Source organism: Lactuca saligna, chromosome 7, assembly GCF_052625555.1.
Source record: "Lactuca saligna cultivar CGN05327 chromosome 7, ASM5262555v1, whole genome shotgun sequence".
Classification (NCBI taxonomy): Eukaryota; Viridiplantae; Streptophyta; class Magnoliopsida; order Asterales; family Asteraceae; genus Lactuca; species Lactuca saligna.
Window position 1 is genome coordinate 69,228,284 of NC_136423.1, and position 26,547 is coordinate 69,254,830.

Here is a 26,547-nt window from a genome sequence, read left to right on the forward strand (position 1 = left end):
AATACATGATATGACTAGGTTGCATTTTGATGGTTTATAGGATCATGCAAAAGGAAGGAAGCTTAAAAGAAGAGTACGCTGAATCTGATTGCGAAGATGGATTTTAATCTCATGGTTCAAAGATCTGATTATTGAGTTGCTGCTTTAGAGTTATGATAGATTGCTAGGAAATATGTAATAGCATAGTTTTTTAATTGTAATTGCATTGTAAGGAAAAGTTTTTCCGCATTTTATAAATAAATAAAATTTTGTTTTTGTTTTATTTTATATCTTCTTGTAGTGGCATTTATGAAAAATTGATGATTGTATGTTTCTAGCAATATTGGAAATATGAATTTAATTCTTTCATTTGTGGTAGTGCCTTAGTTTACCAAATAAGGAAAGATTCTCATCACCCAAGTTTCAGTTGGACAGAAACTTGGAGTCATGCAAGTTGTGTTGTATGATGAATGAGATTTTTCATCTTTGGAAAATTAAGACTAATTCCATGTTCACATGTATATGTGAGTCAAGTGAAGGACTGAAGGATCGAGTACACATTCTTGTGCATTGGTCAAGTCCACCATAAGGATTAATAAGACTGTTTGTCATGATTTACTAAAGATTAGTAAATATGGTTATACTTATAGGTTTATGTATAATTCTGAAACATTGGAAAAGTTTCAATGTATGGCAGAACGAATAAGAAGAATCAAAGAAAGTAGAAAGATAATAGTTTCTCAATTATGAAAAGATGGGAGAGTACTTTAGTATCATGGTTTATGATCATCTTAATGATTATGAAACATATCACAATTAATCCTCTACGGACATCTTAGTGCATTCTTATGGCTAAGAAAAGGAGTCATGAATTGTTAAAGTGGTTAAATCAAGAAGATGAGCCATACTTCATTCCAAAATAATTCTTAGAGTCATACTCCAAGATTGTAACATGAGTGATATATCTTAATGAAGGTTTATAAAACTTGTCAAATGTAGCGTACAATTTTTCTACTCTTGTACATTTGAAATTGGTAAGTTGTGATGTTTTGGATAAAACAAAGACCAATTGTCACACCCCCGAACCGTCAGAACGGACGACAAAAACGTCCGGGGGTGGGCGACGTCATACGTAGTATCACAGCAATCGTATCATAGCAATCAAAATAAACACAACCGTTACATTACAATATGAATATTTACATCTATTTGAAACATAGTTTGTATACATCAAAAGTAGCAAAAGATAAAGACGAGACTCCAAAATGCTCCATCTTCTCCAAAAACTGGCGAAAGTACCTGTCTATCGTTGCCCTGAGAATACAAGCGGTTTTAAAAACGTATCAGCATAAGGCTGGTGAGTTCATAAGCATGTTTTTGTATTGGAAACTAGTCACTAAATTTGTGTAAATGATTTCTTTTCATTATAAGTAAATTGTCGTTTGTATCAAAATCCTGGTCAATCACCAGTAAGTAAAATGTATTACGTTCGAAAGCCCTGGCTACCACTAGTAAGTGATGTGTGTTACGTTTGAAAACCCTGGTTACCACCAGTTTGTATGGTAGTTTTGTTACTTAAGAAAAACCAAAGGTTGTGTCCGTGGAATACCCTCCAGTGTGGTATATGGGTAGTCTTATTAATTAAAATAAAACTATTGAAAAAGGAAAATCCCGTAAACAAAGGTTAGTTATACTATTGTGAGTTCGTATAGCCATGCTAATATGACTGATGACATCCACGACGTTTCTTCAGGCGTCGTATGTTACAAAATTTGTCACCCCAGGCATGCCTGCCTAACTGTAGCTAAACGTTTAGGTGTGGGATTGTCGATCCCAAATAGAGCTATTCACAAATTTCACGCTCTCCCTTCAGGAGGCTCTGGCTATATTAAATGTTGAGGATTTGTCGGTACCCCAAAGGGTATGATGAAGAGATGTCTCAAATCCTGTATTAACTAGTTTATGTGTTGTTCTGTTGTTCTCGTGTTCGGAATCGTTGTATACGGTGTAGAGTATAAATATTTATACACAGAATAATTATTTAGTAAGATACTCTTGTTATCTGTAGATAATGATGGATGAACTAAATCTATCATAGTTTATGTGTTTGAATCTGTAAAACCGGTAAAGAGTTCCCCAAACTATACCTTTTATAGTTTGACTGGTAAGTTTTGTTCATTTGCTGTTCTGAAAACTATGCAATTATATTTAGAAAATGTCCCTTATGCTCCGCATATTACAAAAGGGATAAAGTATCTAAATGTTTGGTGTAAAACTATTGTAATTGCATCAATTTTTAAGTTATGAAAACCTTTATGTTTGACTTGTATTCCCCTTAAAAACGTTTTAAAAACTATAAAAGCACGGGGGTATGAACTCACAGTTAGTTGGATGCAAAGGATTGAACTGGACAATCCTTGAGTTGATGTACGTTGCACTTAACGGAATTCTTAATATCACATAAATACATTTATGTATCTAAATTAGCAGTTTCTTTAGATAAAGTGTTAGATAAACACTTGGTTTATGTTAAGGAATGTTACCGGGACTTGGTTGGATTGAGGAAAATAGGCTTTTCCCCACGAAAGACCAGTCTATGGCCGTATATGTAGTTTAAGGCCGTGAATGGAGTTTACGACCGAGAACCAGGTTTTCGATCGTAAACAGGGTTTACGGCCATGAACTAGGTTTGCAGATTTTGTCGACCAGGGGGATTACAGCCGTAAAATCAAGAACAAGAATGTTGGTTTCAAAAAAAAAGTGTTCCAGAGGATCCCAAATGGACCCAAATGATGATTTCCGACATTTTTCGGGTGAAAGGAGGGCTTTATAGAGTTTACTTTCAAGAGGTTTTAGAGAAAGAAATGGGTGTTTCTGACCAAGAAGGTTCAAATGAGGGTGGGGTCCTGTATTTATAGGCAGGGGTATGGTCGGTGGTGGGGCCCACCCGACACTGACCGTAAATAGGTTTTACGGCCGTACACGTGTTAACGGCCGTAAACTCGTCCTGGTCGAGAACTCGGTGTTTTTCGAGGAATCGTAAGTTTTTCACGTGATTTTTGGTTTTTACGACTCATATGTAATTATAACTATAACCTTAGTTAATTTACTTAGCCCAAGAAGTTGACGAAAAACTTTAAAAAAAATTAAATTTTATTAATGAAGGTAGGTTAAAAATTAATGGGAGAAATTTCGGGTTGTCATATCATCCCCCCATTAGAGGGAATTTTGTCCCGAAATTCGAACATACAATACAAATCATGGATTTGGAAAGATATGCGGATACTTCCGTTTCATCTAATCTTCGCGCTCCTAAGTGAATTTGGGTCCCCGCTTGGCATTCCAACGAACCGTCACTATTGGGATGTGACTTTGTTTCGTTCGTTTGGTTTCTCTATCCATGATTTCGGCTAGTTTTTCAATGAAGTTCAGGTTCTCGTTGATTTCAATCTCATCGATAGGGATCATAAGGGGTTCGTCTGATAAGCACTTCTTAAGATTCCATACGTGGAATACAGGATGAATGTTGCCAAGTTCTTGGGGTAAACGAAGTTTGTAGGATACGGGACCGATCCTAGCAAGGATCTCGAAAGGCCCTATGTAGCTTGGATTTAGCTTTCCACGCTTTCCAAAGTGTATCATGCCTTTCCAGGGTAAGACCTTCAACAGAACACGGTCTCCAACCTAAAACTCCAAGGGTTTTCGTCGTTTATCGGCGTAGCTCTTTTGTCGATGTCTCGAAGCTTTTAGTAGTTCCTGGATTTGTATGATCTTATCTGTGGTTTTAGGGATGATTTCTGGGCCGCTCAGAGTGCTATCAAGGACTTTCCCCTTGGCTAGCTACGTGTCGCCCACCTCATCCCAACACAGAGGGGATCTGCACTTGCGGCCCTAGAGGGCTTTGAATGATGAAACCTTGATGCTGGTATGATAAATGTTGTTGTAGGAAAATTCCACCAAGGGAAAATGGGTGTCCCATGACTTACTGAAGTCGATGACACATGCTCGCAACATGTCTTCCAAGGTCTCGATGGTCTTTTCACTCTACCCATCCTCTTGAGGATGGTAAATTGTATTCATATCCAGCTTAGTTCCAAGAGCTTTCTGTAGGGACTACCAAAATCTCCAGGTGAACCTGCTATCTCAATCGGATATAATCGACACAGGTACACCGTGTAGTTGAACTATTTCTTGGATGTAGATTCATGTGAGTCTCTCCATTTTGAATGTTTCTTTTATTGGCAAGAAATGGGCGGATTTAGTGAATCGATCGACTATTACCTAGATGGTGTCGTACCCACCCTGAGATTTGGGTAATGTGGTAATGAAATCCATGGTAATCGTCTCCCACTTCCATTCTGGTATCTCCGACTGCTGGAGCAGACCTGAGGGCTTCTGGTATTCAACCTTCACCTTGGCGCAAGTCAGACACTTCCCCACGAAGGTAGCGATATGCACTTTAATGTTTGGCCACCAATATAGTTTCTTGAGATTGAGGTACATCTTATCCGAACCTAGTGAGCTTCATTCATGACAACCTCCCTGTAACCACCGAACATGGGGATCCAGATCCGGTTCATGAAATAGTAGACTGCGTCTCCCTTGATCTCTAAGTTCTTTTTCATTCATCTCAAGGCTTCACCCGGCACGTTTTATGATTTTAAGGCTTCCAGTTGAGCCTATCTGATTTGTGCGAATAAGTGTGAATAGATGGTCATTGTCAGTGCCTTCACTTTACGACCTGAGCATTCTTTCCAGCTAAGGGCATCCGCCACCACATTGGCCTTGCCGGGATGGTAGTGTATGTCACACTCATAATCGTTAAGTAGCTATACCAATCATCGTTGTCTCATGTTCAACTCTATCTGATCAAAGATATGTTGCAGGCTTTTATGGTCAGTGATGATTATGCACTTGGTTCCGTAAAGGTAATGTCTCCATATCTTCAATGCGAAGACCACCGCTCCCAAATCCAGGTCGTGAGTTGTATAATTTACTTCGTGTACCTTCAACTTCCTTGAGGCATAAGTTTTACCTTTGCTCGCAACATAAGCAGACAACCTAAGCCCTGATCGGGTGCATCACAGTAAACAACGAAGTCCTCAGTCCCTTCGGGTAGGGACATGATAGGTGCACTGCATAGGTCCTTCTTCAATGTTTGGAATGTAGTGTCATGCTTTTCACTCCAAAAAAAGAGTACGCCTTTTCTGAGTCAGAGTTGTTAAGGGTTTGGCAATTCTAGAGAAATTTTTGATAAACCTGCGATAATAGCCAGCGAGACCTAAGAATTGATGGATTTATGTAGGCTTCTTTAGTGCTGACTAGTTCTTTATCGCTTTGATTTTGGAAGGGTCCATGTGTATGCCTTCCTCGCTTACCACGTGACCTAGGAAGGTTACTTTTCGAATCCAGAATTCACACTTGGAGAATTTAGCGTATAACTTCTCCATCGTTAGAGTTTTCAGCACCAATTGCAAATGTTGTATGTGATCTTGTTCGATTCTGGAATAGACAAGTATCTCATCGATGAACACGATTACGAACTTGTCCAGGAAGGGACGACACACCTGATTAATCAGGTCCATGAATACCACCGGTGAGTTGGTTAGACCAAAGGGAATTACTACGAACTCGTAGTAACCATATCGAGTCTGAAATGTTGTCTTAGGGACATCACCCTCGTGGACTCGCATTTGATGGTACCCTGATCTTAGGTCTATTTTGGAGAAGTAGCTGGCTCCTTGAAGTTGGTCGAAAAGGTCATTGATCCAAGGAAAAGGATAACGGTTTTAACAGTGAGCTTGTTCAGTTCGCGGTAGTTGATGCACATCCGAAAAGATCCATCCTTCTTTTTCACAAATAGAACCTGGGCTCCCCAGGGTGAGGAACTCGGTCTGATAAATCCTTTGTTGAGCAGCTCATTGAGCTGGCCAGATAACTCTTGCATTTCTGATAGCGCTAGGCGGTAAGGGGATTTAGCTATAGGGGTAGCTCCGTGGATTAAGTCGATGTGAAACTCGACTTGGCGCTCGGGAGGGATTCCTGGAAGCTCTTTGCGGAAAACATCTGGAAAGTTGCAGACTTCTGGGATGCTTTCGAGGTCTTTAACTTCCCGCTTCTCGTTAATGACATGGGCTAGGAATGCATGACATTCCTTGTGTAGAAATTTCTAGGCTTTGATGCAGGAGATGATACGAAGGTTTGAGCTGAGTTTATCACCATAGATCATAAGGGTTTCTCCAGAGTGAATATTGAGATGGATAGCTTTTTCGTAACAAATGATATCAGCACGATTGGGGCTCAACCAATCCATGCTGATGATGAAATCGATGATTTTTATAGAAACTGGCATAAGGTCGATGGGAAATGAATAATCGTTTAGGGTAAGGGTACAGCCGATGAATATGTCGTTAGTGCTCTCTTTCTCACCGTTATCCATCTCGACGGTAAATGTTTCGGTTAAATGTTGGGGTTTACGTTTGAGAAGATTCTTGAATGCATGACTAACAAAACATCTCTCCGCACCAGAATCGAAAAGAATGCATGCATAAGAGTTGTAGAGGAGGGACACACCCCTTACAACAGTAGGTCAGCAACTACCTTTTCTAACCCCATAACTAGTACTCTCTCTGCATTTCCAGTTGTTGTCGCCTTAGAGCAGTTTCTCCTGTAATGTCCGACCTCCCCACAGCCATAACCGGCTTGACCAACACCTGCTCCAGAGGCCTGATTGGTTGGTTGGATTGGAGTTTTGCAGAGACGAGCTGTGTGTCCCTTCTTGCCACAGCTGTTGCAGAGCATTTCTCGGCATGGGCCGAGATTATGATGATAATTACATTTGCTGCACTGAGGGTGGATACCAGCATATCCACTGGCAGGTGCTTGAGTTGCAGGAATAGCGACAGGAGTAGTAGAATCGTGAACTGCTAATGTATGTTGCTTCTTGGAGGGCTCCTACGAAGACCGACCCTTTCGCTGTTTCTATAACTTTCTCTTCTCGTCACTTCCCTTAGCTGTTTCGGGAGCAACTGTGACGTTTTCATGATCAACTCCATGATCTATGAGAGTTTGTGCCCGACACTTGGCGCTGTCAAAAGTTATTGGCTTGGTAGCGAAGACATTTCCTGGAGTTGGGGTCGTCAATCCCTAAATGTATCTCTCTATCTTCTTGCATTCCGGGGTGACCATTCCCGGGCAAAGAAGTGCTAGGTCTTCAAACTTAGAAGTGTAAGAAGCAATGTCGGAACCCTCATCTTCAAGTTCCATAGCTCGTGCTCCAGCTTCTGCATCTCGCCCCTCAGGCAGTACTCAACAAGCATAAGCTCTTTCAAGCTCTCCCAACCCATATAATTTTCTACTGGCAGGGTTAGGGACTTGACCCGACCATACACCAGGTCAATGCTCTGTTAGTGAAAGTGAAAGTGGAGAACTTCACCTTACTGGCTTCGGAACATGATGTGTGTGAACTCAACTAGTTTTATTCCTAATTCTAAATTATAAATTAATCACACAAATGGTAGTGAACCTATCAATTGGTGGTATAGATCTAGTAAGCAGGGTATCGAACTCAGGGAACGACAATTAAACTAATTACTAAAATTATCTAAAAACAAAATAGAAAATAATAAAAGAGGGATTTTCTCTAGTTTTACAAGACTAGAAACTTACTAACAACTAAACTAAATAAGTAACTAACAACTAAGCAAGCAAAGATCAACTAAATTCAATATCTTAAGGGACTTCTATTCAGGTTCGACTCAATTGATCTGATGGTTGATTTAATCGTAATACTGCAATGGGTTAAACTTTTATTGGCTACCGATTTAGGTGATTAGTTTCACATTCGCTATGCTAATCCTTAGAAAATAAACTAATCCAAGCAGTGACCAGTTGTCTAAATTAATTAATTCTCTAGGTTATTTATTCGGGTTAAATAAGACTTGTAACGGTTAATCAAATTGATCAATTCAATTAGCCTCTTGTTGTTGTTTTATCAAACAAGCTTACACATTAGCTTACCCATTCTCTCATTAATCTTAGTTTCATATTCACTAATCATAGGCACATAATAAAGTGTTCACATAAATCACATGAGGTAAACAATTAAGATATACTCATGTAGCCTAATTGTCTTCCTATTAATAGAAAATAGTTATTGTTAATGCATAAGGATCTTTAACATGCTCAATTCAACAAAATCATTAATTAAAAGTTAATCCTACCATTATTCAAACCATAGTCACAAAATTGTCTTACCCAAACAGAAGCTAGCGAGTTTAGCTCATGATTAAGAAAGTAGAAAACTCAAAAACAAAATTCATTAACATAAACATGGTTTAAGTACTAGATCTAGTTAAAAGAAATCAAAGTATGCCTTAGTTAGCCTTCAAAACTTGAATTGGGTTGAATCTTCACTCTTCCAGATGTCTATTTTCGCTCTGAATCGCAGCTCCTCCTCCTAGGGTTCTCAGAAGTCCCGTCCATTGATCTGGAGGGTTTCTTTTATAGATTCGACTCGACTCATTGAGTCCCTCATTAAATTCCCGTGTACGGGAAGTCAAGGACACTCCTGCTTCGCGAATCTTCTTGGGAACACGTCGAGTAGACGTCCCTACTCACCGAGTCCTTTGTGTTTTTGGCATTTTTCTTCCTTTGTTCACTCGAAAGCTTCCCGATAGATGCTCCTACTTCCTTTTGCTTCTGAGCACATTCTTTCGACTAAAATTATAATTCAAACATAATTAAGTACCTTTTGTCCATAATATGCAATTAATTAGCTAATAGATGATATAAAACCATACTAAATATAGGGCTAAACACATAAACATATCAAAACACCCCACACTTGACTTTTGCTTGCCCCCTAGAAAAACTGAATTTTAAACATACCAGCATCACATAAGACAATCCAAATTGAACCCATCCATTATGTAATGACCGCAACACATGCATTTATGTATAAATTTTTCCTAAGGACCCCCCTAATTCTAAATACTAACAATCCTCATAAACACTTGCCCACCACTTCTGAACAATTCTCATTTTATGCATCCCTCCGAATCCATCCACAAAAAACCGCCTAACCTCAAGGTATTGTTGGTTGAGCAACCCAAGCATACATAAACTAAAAATTACAATTCTTTATACCCTTAAATAACTCTTTGGAATTCTTCATTCTTGATAACTTTGACTTTAATATATTTGAATTCACCATCTTTTGATTTTTCGGTATCTTCAACTTTTGAACTTTTGGGATTTTGATCTTTGATCTTCATACTTTAATCTTGATAGCTCCAAAAATTCTAACAACTTTATATTGTAATTCGCTCTTTTTTTTCACATGTAACCCACTTCTTTTTTTTCACTTAAAACCTACATGCTTAAGTAGGGGCGCTCAACTTCAACCCTTATTAGTGAAAGATAATAATTTTCTTGGATACATTTCTGGTACACGATGCTAAACATATTGCATCCCTCAAACTAAGTGAGGTTGTGTTTTTGTCTCATGATTTCACTAGAATAATGGAGGCCACAAATGCATTATAACATATATTGGCTCAACTAAACATTTGGGTGCTGATAAAATCATCAAACATAATACTGGCACAAACCCTAATTGCTTTACCAAAATTTTCTAAATTAAAATCCTAGCAAATTTAATGCAAAATTTTCACATTTTCAAAATTTTCAAAATTTAACTAATGTAATAACCAACCCCTACCCCACACATAAATAAAGAACAATAAAATAATAAAATAATGCATGATCAAGAACAATAAAATAAAGAGGGAATTGGAACAAACTCCCCTGGGATAGTAGTTGTGAAGGTTGATCTTCTGCATTTAAAGGTCCATCTTTAGCTGACTTTAGACATAGGAACAGCTCATCCATGCCTTTGGTGTCAAGTCTCGTTTGGCAACAGCTCCAAAAATGCAGGAAAAACTCTCAGAAATCTCCAGAAATGAATCTTCTTGATAAAAAACACTTATTGTGGGAATATAATCATCAATCCTGAAGCTAACATGTGAAATTCGTAGACACTCATCGAGTAGGTAATCAGACTCGACGAGTTGAGTCGTGAAAGTGCAGAATTCGTGTTTTTATGCTTGGACTCGTCGAGTCAGTAGATGCACTCGGTGAGTCTGTTGCTGGGAAAAAAAATTGTTTTCTGCTCCAAGTATTTTTGATAAATTCTAACCACTTCAGAATTACATTAAATCTAATATTTTTCTGCAGTAATTAAACTCATTTGAATGCTCCTCATGACCGGACTCGATATCTGAACTTCACTCTCGTGTCCACCTAGACTCGAAACACCTATTACTCTCGAGACTCTTTGTAGGCAACCCATTTTCAAATTCTGAAAAGTCACTAAATAAACCATGAGAAATTAAAATCCTAAATACTAGAAGTTGCAACACACAACTAAACAAAGAATAAAAAATTGTTTAAAACAAAACACAAATAAAATAAAATCAATCTTCATCTTCCTCCTCATCATTATCATCATGCATTGCCCTGCTCCTACCGGCTTCGCTTTGCCTTGCATTCATCCTCTCCTCCTAAGTCGATATATAAGGATATTGGCCACCATCCATATGTTATATGTTGAAGTGGTTGAACATTTGGACAAAGGACCGATTTGCAAAATTCACACCCCTTCACAAATCATCTTGATATTGTCTTCCTTCAACATTATACCATTCCGAGGTATTGCATCCTCCACCGGAATAATCGGTGGATCGGCTGGTGCTTGCCCGCGTTTTTGCCTAACTCTCCTACCCGGCACCTCGGGTCCGATCACAGCATCATCATCGGGAATAGAATGATGTCCCCTTCCAGAATCCTTAATAATTCCAGCCCTTCAAAAAAAATAGGATTAAAGGGAGGCATCAGAACTATTGTCATTAAGTTCCAAGTGCCACGAGTCATCAACCCATAAGAGTGGGCTAAATGTGTCACAAACATGCCACCATTAATTTTTGAAGTTTTGTGGTCCTTGACCGCCCCTTCAACTAAATATGAAGCCACACACCATGGAATGTTGCAAAAGGTGTTGGGTATAATGATGCTCCAAAGATAAAACACATCAAGGTTAGAAACCTTGTCATCATATTTTCTTTGATTAATGGTGTTTGAAATAAGGCGATGAATAAGGTGATGCATAGGTGATCGTACGCTCCCTTCTTGAGCCGATTTGGGAATGTAGACTTTGTTGGCAATAGTGTTCCACCAACTTGTGCTTGTGACACCATCTGGGAATACTTTGTGGCAATGCTCCAAGAAATTACGAAATGCATCCGTGTAGATCAGTTGTAGGTCATAAAGTCCCAACCTCCAAGCTAATTTCACCATGGAATAATGACGAACCTCGCCCCCCAAGACAAAAAGTATTATCCTCGGGGTTATAGTAATCTTCCCCACCCCGGAAATGTATTGTTGAGAAAAATTTCAAGAACAACTTTTGATAGATCGGCTCTTGTATACAAAAGATACGACTCCACCCATCACACGTGATGGACTCCTCATTATGCACAAATTTCTTGACTAAATAAGGAGCCAACTCCTCTTCGTAACGAACTCTACCCAGCCATTCCCAATCAATCACATTGGGGACACAAATTTCCGTTTCCCGGATTTTTGCAACCTTCTTCTTCCACTTTGTCATCGTAGATTTGGACTTGATTGTTGGAAAATTCAACCAACGAAAATCCCCTTGGCTTCCTCTTGAGCTCTGACCCCATCAAACATGCTCCTGCAAAAATAAGTAACACAAACAACCAGAAACGAACATAACAATTAGAAACTAAAAACTAAACTACATCAGACATGACTTGCCGAGTCCGTAGACCGACTCAACGAGTCGAATGAACTGCGCGAGTCTGTTGAAGAGTCTGTAAAATTTCATCCATAAAAATCAAAATTTACTGCAAGGGTTTGTTGAGGGATGTATTTAGAGCATAGTAGTATAATAAAATTTCGCCCATAACATTCTAATTGGGTTAAAATTGAAACCCTATAAATTCTAAAACTTCAAAAATAGGTTTTCTTACCAATTAACACTTCCAATCTCCTAAAAACCAAAGATTTTACAAAAATAAAAACGAAATTGAGTACCTTTCTTGATAGAGAAAAAGAGAGAAAGAGAGGGAGGCGCACGTCGAGTGTCGGCTGGATGGGAGTGGAATGGTTACCAATTAGCATAAAAGCCCTAATTTTACAGATATAATTTTTGTTTTCAGTAAAAATGAACCGACTCATTGAGTCAGGGTCCAACTCGGCGAGTTTGGTCGCGATTTTGCGATTCCGACTTTCGATTCAACTCGTCGAGTAAGTTACCTAACTCGTCGAGTCACTCATTAGTATTGAAAAATTAATATATATTTCTATAAATTTGATATAATTTTTATTCATGCTTAAAAATATATCTAACCCACCCTACACTCAGACTATGCTTGCCCTCAAGTAGTCGTTTTGATATTTAAGAAGATGAAAATCGATAAATCCTAATAACAAAAATAAAATAAAACTAAAGAAAAAGGTAAAACAAAAGCAAACTCTAGTAACGAGTTGCCTCCCATTAAGCGCTTCTTTTTTAGGAGTCGTTAGATGGACTCTTACCCGCTCTACGTTTCTTCGTTGTCCTCCATCGAGAATTCACGCTTAATCTTTTGTTGTTTAAACTTTTGCTTGTAAGCATGTATCTTTCTTTTATATTCCCGATGCAATTCCTTTTTCCTTTTCCTTGTATCATCTTCTTCTATTGCATAACCGATCCGTTTCCCAACCTTCTTCTTCTTCACCCCGTTCTTTGGATCCATCTTTTGTACTCCTTCGTTGTCAAGCTCGAATTCCCGTACAATTGCCACTTCAATATCACTTGATGTTAAGGAGTCTTCCTTACTTTCATCACCTTCTAAAGAATATGGTGGTTCTAATGCAAATACTTCATATCCAGTAGAAACTCAGGCTCAAGGTTTGGTCCTTTTGAGTGTATTTGTCTCGATCTCTCTATTAGCCATGAGTGACTCAATGGATGAGTTATTCACATCATCATTCCAAGCCCTTGAATTCTCCTTTTCTCCCAAACTTACCCTCTTGTCAAGCTTAATTGCTTCTTCTTTTATCATCGTGTCAAGGTAAGCCAATTGTACGTGTTGGAAGTTAAAGTTTTCAACAATTTCAGCCTCTTCCATTGGACTTTCGAAAGGATCATGAGAAGTGTGCACGTCAAAACCAGAAAGGGAACTTGTAAGTAGCAGGACAAGATCTTCATGATTTTCAAGTTTCTCGATTAGACTCGTCGAGGCAGTCGATGCTACTCGGCGAGTCGGTGAGGTTTCCATAATTTTAGTTATTTCTTTCGAATCAGCTTCCTCTAGCAACCTTTCTATCTCCTTTAAATTTTCTCCACCATCGAAATTCCCTTCAGAAGGTAATAGAAATTTGTTTGGATTTTCTTTTTGTAAAAGCGCAAGCTCTCTGTCTAACACTTCATCATCCAAGTCCATTAAGGAAACATCTCCGTTTTTCACCCCTTCATTATTTTTCTCTTGTTCCGCTTTAAACACCACTTAATCGTTCCCTACCCTTAGTGTTAGTGTTGACTCGCACACATTGACTATTGCATAAGCTGTATTCAAAAATGGTCTCCCAAGAATGATTGGAACTTTAGGGTCTTGTTCCATGTCAAGCACTACAAAGTCCACGGGAAATACAAATTTATCGACTTTGATGAGAAGATCTTCGCACACTCCTTTTGGATATATTACTATCTTATCGGCTAGATTGATCTTCATACGCATCAGCTTTGGCTCTAGCAAATTTAGCTTCTTGAGGAAAGAATATGGCATTAGATTAATACTTACACCTGAATCGGTCAATGCATGAGTAGAAATTATGCTCCCAAACTGACAAGGAATGGAGATGCTTCTCAGATCACCCCTCTTTTCTGGCTGGTCATTCAGCAATACTTATGCAACTTCTTCCATATTTTGTCTAGTGGTAAAGACATTTTAAGAAAAGTTTCATACTTAGGCGTTTCAAGTATCGTTTCAACAAATGGAATGTTCACTTGGAGGGTCTTCACTTGCTCCATAAATCTTCTACACCGTTGAGGCTGCTCATCTGGTATGGCTCGGATTGGAAATGCAAAAGGTGGCCTGTAAGGTTTCAAAAGAGAACGATTTTTCTCATCAGACCTCGGACTCGTCGAGTCCATGATGCCGACTCGGCAAGTCAAGTCGGGTTTGCTCGATTTCCATTCATTTTTCTCTTCTATTTTCTCCTTATTGGGTTTCTTCTGAATAGTGGTCAGAGGAGTGAAAATTTTGTCAAAATTAGTGGTTATCACATTTAGATGCACAATTTTTGGATTTTTTTCGATATTGATGGGAAGTTCATCGAGTGTTCTATGATTGATTTGTTGCGCAAGCAGACCTATCTGTTTTTCAATGTTATGAATGGAGGCTTGCTGATTCCTAAGCAAATTTTGTTGATCTTTCATCGTAGCTTGATGATCTTTAAGCATCACTCGTTGCTCCTTCAATTCAATGTCGGTATCATTGTGGCTCTTCTCGGATGCTGCTACAAACCTTGTGAACATCTCCTCCAAATCAACTTTCTTTTCCATAACCAGGTCTTCCTTTTGATAGAAACCCCATTCTTTTTGCTTGTATTTATCCTCCTTCGCCTTTTTGTACTTGTCATACGGGAGCCATTCCTTCTTTGGTTTCCGCCAATTATCATCAAATCTATTGTCACTTGAATAAAATACTTGGGCTTTCTTTTTTCCATTCTCATCCAAATCACAATCTTTAGTGAGATGAGGTCCATTAGAATTCTCACATCCAACCCGAATAGCATGGATTTTTTTATCCATCTTAGTCATCCTCCGATCTAAACTATCTAGTTTAGACATCATTGTCGCCATGCTATCGATAACAGTGTTCACCACCACTACTTACTTCATTTCGTGGGTTATGATTTTCTCTAGAGTGTTTAAAGAATTCCTCTATTAATTCCTTGATCATCGGGCGTGGCTTCTTTGTGAGTGGTCCTTGCGAGTCAAGAAGTTGCCTTGTAGTCACATTTACCCCATCGTAAAAAATAGATACTTCTTGTTGGCTATTAAGATCGAGATGTGGGCAATTCCTTAGTAAGCCATTGTATCTCTCCCATGCCTCGTATAAGGATTCTCCAACTTGTAGTTCAAAGATGGCAATTGCTTTCTTCAATTTGGCTATCTTTGAAGGAAGACAAAATTGATCAATGAACTCTTCCTTCATTTTAGCCCATGTAGTGATAGATCCTGGAGATAATGATTTGAGCCAATACTTTGTAGCACCTTTGAATGTAACTAGAAGCATACGAAGCAACTGGGTCTCGCGAGGCACATTAGGATCATTAAAATAATCAGCTACATCGTTGACCTCATCCAAGTGTTTATAGGCATCTTCGTGATCTTTTTCGTAGAAGGGAATCTCCTTTAGTTGAGCAAGTAGGTGACCTTTAAGCTCAAAAGTGGCAGTTGTAGGAATTGCGTGTTGCACAAGTCTTGGGTCGGTATCGTCACATATTCTCTTCTTCCATTCCCCCATGGGAACTTCATCGATGTTAGCCATGGGGTTAGCTAGTTCGCCTTCAAAGTCGCTTTCTTCCTCAGTTTCGAGTTTAGAGTTGTATTCGAATTCGGCCTCTTTTGGATTGTCTTCAATATTCTCTAACTTGCTTTCCTTGCTCTTTTGACTGCTGGTCTCTCTTACCTTCTTGTTATTTTTATTCCGAAAAACCGTTTTCAAGCTCTTGAAGGGTGAACTCGTCGGTGTATTAGATCTTTCAACCTCCTTGCCTTTGTTATTCCTTAAAGCGGATTCTGTGTCTTCAAATGGAGGAACCAGGGCTGTGTTGGATCCCCTGGTCATGTAATGCCTGCAAACAAAACAAGAAAAAATGTGTAAAAGGAATAAAAATAAAAAACTACAAACGAAATAGCTATTCAACGATGGATTCGTCGAGTCTGGTCGTAGGGACTCGGCGAGTTCGATGCAAAAACAGCAAAAAATGTAAACAAACTTCCTAAAAGCTAAAAACTGAAATTAAATTCTAATCCTAAATCGACTACAAGTTGTAACTTTGTGCAAGATAAATCTCACACAAATGATCGATAACAATAATAATTAATTTAAATTTAGAACCGTTCGGTGCCAAAAACTTGATGTGTGTGAACTCAACTAGTTTTATTACTACTTCTAAATTATAAATTAATCACACAAAAGGTAGTGGACCTGTCAATTGGCAGTATAGATCTAGTAAGCAAGGTATCAAACTCAGGGAATGATAATTAAACTAATTACTAAAATTATCTAAAAACAAAATAGCAAATAATAAAAGAGGGATTTCCTCTAGTTTTACAAGACTAGAAACTTACTAACAATTAAACTAAATAACTAACTAACAACTAAGCAAGCAAAGATCAACTAAATTCAGTATCTAAAGGGACTTCTATTTAGGTTCGACTCAATTGATCCTATGGTTGATTTAATGGTAATAGTGAAATGGATTAAACTTTTATTGGCTACTGATTTAGGTGATTAGTTTCACATTCGCTATGCTAATCCTTAGAAAATAATCTAATTCAAGCAGTGTCCAGTTGTCTAAATTAATTAATTCTCTAGGTTATTTATTTAGGTTATATAAGACTTGTAATGGTTAATCAAATTGGTCAATTCAATTTGCCTCTTGTTGTTGGTTTATCAAACAAGCTCGTACATTAAGTTACCCATTCTCTAATTAATCCTAGTTTCATATTCACTAATCCTAGGCACATAATAAAGTGTTCACATAAATCACATGAGGTAAACAATTAAGAGATGTTAATGTAGCCTAATTGTCTTCCTATCAACAGAAAATAGTTATGGTTAATGCATAAGGATCTTTAACAAGCTTAATTCAACAAAATCACCAATTAAAAGTTAATCCTACCATTAATCGAACCATAGTCTCAAAATTGTCTTACCCAAACAAAAGCTAGCGAGTTTAGCTCATGATTAAGATAGTAGAAATCTCAAAAACGAAATTCAATAACATAAACATGGTTTAACTACAAGATCTAGTTAAAAGATATCAAGGTATGCCTTAGTTATCCTTCAAAACATGAATTGGGTTGAATCTTCACTCTTCCAGATGTCTCTTTTCACTCTGAATCGCAGCTCCTCCTCCTAGGGTTCTCAGAATTCTTGTCCAACGATCTGGAGGGTTTCTTTTATAGATTTGACTCGACTCGTCGAGTCCAAGACTGAGTCGTCGAGTTCCTCATTAAATCCCTGGGTACGGCAAGTCAAGGACTCTCCTGCTTCGTGAATCTTCTTGTCAACTTGTCGACTAGACATCCCTACTCGCTGAGTCCTTTGTGTTTTTGGCATTTTTCTTCCTTTGTTCACTCCAAAGCTTCCCAATAGCTGCTCCTGCTTCATTTTTCTTCTGAGCACCTTGTTTGGACTGAAAATATATTTCAAATATAATTAAGTACCTTTTGTCCATAATATGCAATTAATTAGCTAATACATTATATAAGTCCATACTAAATATAGGGCTAAACATGCTCGTATCAGAACAAGAGCAAATTTCGAAGATAGACTCGATCTTCTCGAACCATCGAGTCAAGGATATAACACCTCCATTGTTGTTGAAAGATGTGGGTTTTGTGTTCATGAAGTCTTTATAGGAGCAGTCCTTCTGGTGCCCTTGACTACCTTCATCATTTTGGGAATGAATACTACTCCTGGAACCACCAGAGCCGCCAGGGCTAATCTGTGACAAAGCGGCAGTCACAGCGGAAGTAACAACTGCCTGAAACATAGCGGGATCGAATTGAGGAGGTGGTGGTGGTGTTCGATTTGTCGAGGAATTGTTTCTCTTTTTGTTGGGTCTTTTCTTTAGAGGCATCTTGTTCTATATCAGGAAGAAGAATATGGTAAGTCCTCTGGAATCGAATTAAGAGATACGAAGCGAGATATATCTCAATACGATAGTTAGAGTGTTCTACTAAGCGATAAAAAAGGAAAAGCTACTTGCGCGAGTAAATTATCGCAAAAAGAAATGAGTAGTAACAATTGGGAAGGAATCTATGCAATGAATTTGACCCTAGTAAAATACTCCTATAGTATTTTAAGTTGTTTGTTTTTTTCTATCGACATCTTGTTGTAGGAATACTTGGTAAGTTTTAGGTTTGCTGCAACACCACAGCCACTCCCAAGCACATGTTGGTCATGTCTTGAATGAATATAGTTGATTAGGCTATATTAACCCTAGACATGATTACATAACTACCCAGATTTAACCGCAGTGGCCAACATCCAAATACTTTTGTTTTCTTCTACTTATGATATAGTTCCTGGTGTGTAGGGATACTTGTATACTTTTTGTAAAATACTTATATTTTAAAAGTATACTATTAGTTCAGAGGACTTCAGCCCCTTTAGTGTCACACCCCCGAACCGTCAGAACGGATGGCGGAAACATCCGGGGGCGGGCGATGTCATGCGTAGTATCACAACAATCGTATCATAGCAATCAAAGTAAACACAACAATTACATTACAATAAGAATATATACATCTGTTTTAAACATATTTTTTATACATCAAAAGTAGCAACAGATAAAGAAGAGAAGCCAAAATGCTCCGTCTTCTCCAAAAGCTGGCGAAAGTACCTGTCTATTGTTGCCCTGAGAATACAATCAATTTTGAAAACGTATCAGCATAAAGCTTGTGAGTTCATAAGCATGTTTTTGTTTTGGAAACTAATCACTGAATTGTATAAATGATTTATTTTCATTATAAGTAAAATGTCATTTGTATCGAAACCCTAGTCAATCACCAGTAGGTAAAATGTATTACGTTTGAAAGCCCTGGCTACCACCAATGAGTGATGTTGTTACGTTTAAAAAGCTTGGTTACCACCAGTTTGTAAGGTAGTTTTATTACTTAAAATAAAAACCACAGGTTGTGTCCCTGGAACACCCTCCAGTGTGGTATGTGAGTAGTCTTATTAATTAAAAGAAAACTATTGAAGAAGGAAAATCCCGTAAACAAAGGTTAGTTGTACTATTGTGAGTTCGTATATCCATGATAATGTGACTGATGAGCTCCGCGAAGTTTCTTCAGGCGTCGGATGTTACAAAATTTGTCACCCCAGGCATGCTTGCCTAACTGTAGCTAACAGTTCAGGTGTGGGATTGTCGATCCCGAATAGATGTATTCATAAATTTCACGCTCTTCCTCCACGGACTCTGGCTATACTAAATTTAGAGGATTTGTCGGTACCCCAAAGGGTACGATGAAGAGATGTCTCACAATCATGTATTAACTAGTTTACATGTTGTTCTGTTGTTCTCATGTTCGAGAACGTTATATACGTTGTAGAGTATACATAATTATACACAAAATAACTATATAGTAAGATACTCTTGTTATCTATAGATAATAACGGATGAACTAAATCTGTGATAGTTTATGTGTTTGAATCTGTAAAACCGGTAAAGAATTCTCCAAACTATACCTATTATAGTTTGACTAGTAAGTTGGGTTCATGTGTTGTTCTGAAAACTATGCAATTATGTTTAGAAAATGTCCCTTATGCTCCGCATATTACAAAAGGGATAAAATATCTAAATGTTTGGTGTAAAATTGTTGTAATTGCATCAATTTTTAAGTTGTGAAAACTTTTATGTTTGGCTTGTATCCCCTCCTATCACACCCCAAAACAAAGAACGGCGGAAACATTCCGGGGTGGAGGACGTCACGTACAGTATCACAATAGTGTAAAGTAGTAAATAAGCAACAACATCATCCATTGCATTATAAGTAAAGTTTTAATACATGTGTGTTCTTTCATTTTAATAAGACACCAAATATATACAATCAAAATAAAAGATGAGACTTGTCTGTGCTCCGTCTTCTGAAAACCTGGCCATCGTACCTGTCTACTGGTGACCTGAGAATACAAGTTATTTTGAAAGAGAGTATCAACTTTAAAGCTGGTGAATTCATAAGTATTTAAGTGTCATTGTCTTGCTTTGAAAAACTATTATGAATGTCACGTAAAACCCTTAGGTATGATAGTTGATATAAGTATGAAAAACCCTAAGAAATCCCTTATTTCCTACTAGTATGAAATGTAGTCTTCTACCAAGACCCGAATGTTTTGTTATGACAATGTAGTCTTCTACCAAGACCCGAATGTTTTGTTATGATAATGTAGACTTCTACCAAGACACAAATGTTTTGTTATAATAATGTAGTCTTCTACCAAGACCCGAAGGTCTTGTTATGACAATGTAGTCTTCTACTAAGACCCGAATGTTTTGTAAGTAAAATGATAGTTTTTCCTTCTTTTTGACTGCTACAAAAAGTAATTGGTCTAACTCATCGTTTATGTGAATATATCACAAAATAAAGTAAATAGGAAAAATATAACCATGTAAGTGTTATCCCTGGATACCAAGACTAACACGCCATCACAGTAAGCGATATGTATAACCTAATGAACATCCAAAGATTGTACAATTGTCCTCTGTAGCAGGAGCAGGTTGGAGGAAGGGTTAGTCCCGTAGCCGACTCCTAATATAAGTGGTAACCTAATAATCATCCGAAGATTTTCATGTCATCCTCTGTTGCAACAGCAGGATGGAGGAATGGTTAGTTCCAATATCAATCTATCTATTATAAGTGATAAGCTTAGACATTCGTGGATGTTCATCACCCAATGGTCCTAACAGCTAGGTTCCGAAATGGTTAGTCCCATCTAGACATCCCGTCGAACAGGGATCGGCAAGAAAATTTACACAGAAGGTACGAATAAATCTTCCTCATAAGTCTAGGTACAAGTATCCAGGTAAGTCAATACAGGATAATGTATCTATGTAACAGTACTCATGTATGGTATTCATGTAAGCGTATTTAGATAAATGTATCTATGAAAACGTACTTATGTATCATGTAATCCTAGATAAATGTACTCATGTATCATGTAATCCTAGATAAACGTACTCATGTATCATGTAATGTACTGGTATAGACTCATGAATGAACTGATTCTTGTGTAATTCCTTGTAATAGGAATATTGTTATGTATCTTTGTAACTATCCCTATGATAATTAACTGAAAGGGAATTGTTTGTTCAGGAAGGTAAACGTAATGGTTTTTCAAGGTATCTAAGAGTTTTGAATAATAATTAAGAGTGACTTGATGTCATGTTAATAAACATTTCAAAACTAATACTTTTGTTATCAAGGTATTTCAAGATGGAAAACCATTTCATGCATCACATTTTGTAGTATGTGAAATCTGCTCGATGAAAACACAGTTATAAAATACATATGAGTGATTTAATAACATGCTGTTTTATACTTGTATCCCCCCCCACCGATTAAAGCATTTAAAAACATTTAAAATATTCATTTAGGGGTATGAACTCACCTTTAGATGGTGGTTTGGATGAACTGAACGGTGTAGGATTGTTAGGCGTCAAGTAAGGACTTGTACACACACTATGATCCTAATGAACGTATAATCATACATATATGCACCCAATTAGTATTAAATTACTAATTGTAAATGTTAAGACATCCTAGAACATGATAAACACTTTATATAAGTGTTATAAGCCCTAAGGATTGCATGTAAGTTGTTGTGGGACAAGACAAATGGGTTTAGGGTTCCAAAGGACCTCATACTTGAGCTTACTCTCCATATAATCCCACACATGGAGTTTACAGTTGTAAACTCTTGAGTTTACGTTCGTGAACTCCTAAACTTAGTGTTATTTTGTGTTTTGAGGTTCTAAATGATCCCTAGAAGTATTTAAACTTGGTGGTTTAATTCTTGGAAGAGTTTAGGGCATAGATACACTCCTTTCTGGAGTTTACGGCCCTAAGGCCATTTCCTTTAGATTTTACTGTCGTAAACTCCCTTGGAATGATGTTTTTTATGCTTTCAAGTCCCTTGCACATGTGGTATAGGTCTTAGGCTTTTATCCCAAGCATATGAAGGCCTTAGGCACACTTTGGTTCCTTTGTTTGATGTTCACGGCCCAAGAACCTTATTAGGGCCGTGAACTCACTTTGAGTGGTGTTTCTGATGTGTTTTGGTCCTTGATTTAAGTGGGAACAATTCCATGTAAATGTCCAAGGCTTTAGGTGTCTTAAAAACACCCTTTGATCCAAGTTATTGGAGTTCACGATCCAAGATCATCTTGGGCCGTGAACACCCATGTTTTTGTGTTTCTTGGTTGTTTTCTTGTCCCTAACACACATATATATGAGTCTAAAGTTGTAGTATAACACAAGGGAAGGTCTAGGCATTGTTTTGGGAGTTTACCGCCCAAGAACACCTTGGGGCGTAAACTCCTAAATCTAGTTATTTAGCTATGTAATCTATGTTATGAACACATTTTAAGCTATATAACACTACTAGAGAGAGGTACTCATGATTTGGGATAAAAACCCAAAGATCCGTGAGAGAGAAAATGGCTTTTCTCTAGTTGTAAAAGTGAATAATGAATGAAATTGGTTCGGAATTCTATTTATAGTCCTGAGATTTTTGGCAGAAAATATTTTATTCCTGGAAAGAACTCTAATATAATAGAGTGTTGGAATAACAGAGTTACACAAAACCCTAGTGCATCCACTCTCCTGATATCTCCTAAAGTGTAAACCCTGAATTATTCAAACTTATACGGAAAAGTCTGAAAATTTACTGTGATTGTTATAACTTCTATTGAAGTGATATTGTTTGTACATAATGGAAATTTCGGGTTGTCACACCTCCCCCCTGAAAACGTTTTAAAAACTATAAAAGCATAGGGGTATGAACTCACAGTTGGTTCGATACAAAGGATTAAACTGGACGATCCTTGAGTTGATGTACGTTGCACTTAACGGGATTCCTAATATCACATAAATACATTTATGTATCTAAATTAGCGACATCGTTAGATAAGGTGTTAGATAAACACTTGGTTAAAGTTAATGAATGTTACTGGGACTTGGTTGGATTGAGGACAACAGACTTTTCCCCACGAAAGAGTAGTCTACGGCCGTATATGGAGTTTATGACCGTGAATGGAGTTTACGGCCGAGAGCTGGGTTTACGGTCGTGAACTAGTATGTGAGTTATGTGAGTAACCTATCGTGTTGACATATTCTTGTTTAACACTAGCACACGACTTGAGGTTTGTAACCTATCGTGTTGACATATTCTTGTTTCTGTGCCCATTCCAGTTAAATTGACTATGTATGTGAGTTATGTGAGTTCTCAATTGAGTGCATAACAACTTGGAAGCAATGGTAGGCCCTTGTGCTGCCAAGTGGCAAGAAATTAAGATTGAACAAGTTAAATCCATATGAGTTTGAGTTTTTCATTAACCTTGTCTTGTGGTTATGGTTTTGACAAATTTGCATGGATAGGAACACATACACCATAAAATCTACGTGTCACAAGGTTTCTCTTCGATTCATGAAAATGATGGTGTGGAAAGTCTTTCACTAGGTAGATTTTAAGGAGATAGAAATTATGATGTTTGCATTCTCAAATTCAATCATGATTACGGAATCTATCTTCATGGTTTCAATTGTGAGAATGGAAAAAGGTATAAACATTATGATTATGTCATCCCTCTTCATAATTGTTTAGACACACATGTGAGCTATCTAAGGAAAGGTGTATGATTTTTAAAATCTTAGAAAAACTTTTATTGAAGCATCTGGTATCAGAAATTTGAACTTTGGTAGTGAAAGTCAATGAAGCATCGACTTCTAGAAGTCCATCTGATTTCTAAGTACGTGTCAGAGCTAGTGGGAGCATAAGTGTTATTATGGTAAGATAATAATTATTATACTAGTGGGAGCATAATTAATTATGGTAAATATTGCAGGTAAGATATGTTAATTATAGAAAACAACAGTTTCAATTCGAGAAGTTGCAGGGGTTGAAAAGTTGTTTTGCTATAATTAAAGGAGAGGAATTCATACTTCATTTCAAATCTAAAAGCTTAGATTGTGAGACTTTAATCAAATTTAGTCATGATTACATTATTTGCGTTCTAAAATTTGATTATGATTACGACACCCCTCTTCATAATTCGAATTATGAGAATATGGAAAATTATAAGAAATATTGTAGCAAAAGACAGGTCAAGTATCATGTCTTTATGTGAGACATCATGAATCGTGTCCCGTATGCTTCAGATATAGGATCGATTTCATATGCTATAATATTTATCCGTTCTAAAATTCCCAAGTGCCTAGGACATTAAGAGGGAAAAAGGAATAGAACCGGATATGAATGAAATGATTAAGCAGTTTTCGAGGACAATCTGAGGTTTACCTAAGATTGGTTTCTCATGGGCAGTTGGAAGTATCGTGTAAAATTTTGGAGAGGGACCATTTTGACATATTCTTGAAAGAGGTAGCTCTTGTTCAGAAGTGATAGTCAAAACGGGAATATGGAAGATTTTATAAGAAAGTTAGAAACCTTTTTGCAAGAAGGATGTTAAAAGGAATGTACTTTGAACTTGTAACTTTATCTCCTTGGAATTTTCTTGTAACATTCCAGTGGAATATATTGTAATATCTCTGTTCAAGTCTTAGTGACTCTTGGAACATGAACATTACAAAACAATATTGCATAATAGTGTAGAATCTAACACATTCGAGTAGTAACAAGAGTTTGGAATTATTACACTTGCAATAAAGATTTGGGATTGTGAAATGAGCATCATTGGAATCATGTTCAATTGATCTATTTCACAAACTAAGGATCATAGACAAACATTGTGTGCATACTTGGAGTATGGCATAACTATTATTTAGAAAACATAGTGTGCATGCTTGAAGCATCGCAAAACTATTGTTTTAATTCATGTATAAAGTTGATTATTTGAAACATTATGCAATGAATAATGTGTAATCAATATGGTGATAAATAAAAGGTGTTTTATTTATATCCATAATTTTTGAAACCATATTGGATTCGATTATTCTTGTGTTTCACTTTGCATGTTTTGTCTTCCCGAATAACTAGGTTATTCAAACCATCCACATTCGATCATAGTTTGGAAGTAGGTATTGAGGCAAGACTGTCATGAAGGGTCTGTATTTTGTCTGGGACAAAAGTGGTTGCAGTGTTCAATGGTACTCCTAGAACGAGATTCGAGTATTCGATTCAACCCACGCTCATTTGACTCACTTCATGGATTTTATCTCGAGTGAATCACGAGTTGATAATATTTTATATTCTTCAAACGGAGACGTGTGAGTTGTAGTTACGAGTTGGTTGCACATTGACATATGTAAACGCACCAATAACTTTGTTGTTATAAAACATATCTTTGTGTGTAATTTGATGAGTAAGTACAAGCGAGCATTTGAATCGAATTTTATCCATTCCTTTTACCCTTGTAGGGATAAAAGCGATATCTGTGGGCCCCTCGATGATTTAGTGATGACACCCCTAAATGCTTGGCCAAGCCTGGATTGATTTGATTTGTTCAATTAGTCGGTCGTCATAAATTGGAAATCATGAAACACCAAATGGACAGAGAGAATGATTATAATCTATGTCTCAGTCCATATGATATCTAGAATGTAGGAATATATGATCCCTAATCTAATGGACACGTCATTTGACTAGGTTAGAGTTCAACAGCGACTTTAAGAGCTACAATTGTTAGTTAGAACCTTAGAGTCATACTTGAATAATAGTTTTAGACTTTTCCAAGTAGGATACTGTTGGATTAGATGTCTAAGCCCATACCTATTATTGGTATGTACTCAACCCGAGAGTAGCATGGTCCATTTGGGTTGCATGGCATCGCAACAATTGGATAGATAAGTGAGAAAAGGTTATTTATGATTTGTATTAATATATTATACGTTCTAATATATTAATATGAAATAATATTATTTAATTAGTATTGATCAATAATTAAATTGGAATTAATTTTGTGATCAAAAGAGTCTAATTAAATACATGGGGATTGATTATGTAAATCATTTATTCTCATATACGTGGGCTTGTGATCTATTGTCCTTCATGTTGGGCTTAACCCATGTAGAACCCCACAGATACTCCATGGAGGTTAAACCCATGGATCATGAAGGAAATGGAAAGTCATTAGTTACATGGTGTAACCCTAAATGAGCCACACTATGTAAAGGACCCTACGGTTCATGAAATGACTACTAGTGTGTATACACAAGAGGGCATAGCCGATTTCTAGATAGAACCATGGTAACCTTCTTCTCAAGTTATTCAAATTGTTGGTTATGTTGTGTGAACCATTTGAGGTGCAACATTTGGGGCACTGAGCTCTTAAAGGTTCAAGACTTCAAGCTCCAACAAAAGGTATGTCATCTAACTAGACTTTTGTAGTATAGTTGCTCCGAAATATGATAGTTAGGATGATGCTTTGGAATTTTGTATATTTTCATGTATAATAGTGAAAACATAGATCCAAGGCACATTGGGTTGCGTGCAAATCATAGGAGCGCTTGAATGCTCGAAACCC

At 37.3% G+C, this 26,547-nt stretch overlaps 1 non-coding gene across 1 annotated transcript; it reads left to right on the top strand.

The window, feature by feature from the left end:
- The first annotated feature begins 15,111 nt into the window (after positions 1 to 15,111).
- On the top strand, positions 15,112 to 15,218 carry LOC145007729 (small nucleolar RNA R71). Its single transcript, XR_013663098.1, has one exon. It is a non-coding gene; the product is annotated as a small nucleolar RNA R71 (small nucleolar RNA).
- The last annotated feature ends 11,329 nt before the right edge of the window (positions 15,219 to 26,547 follow it).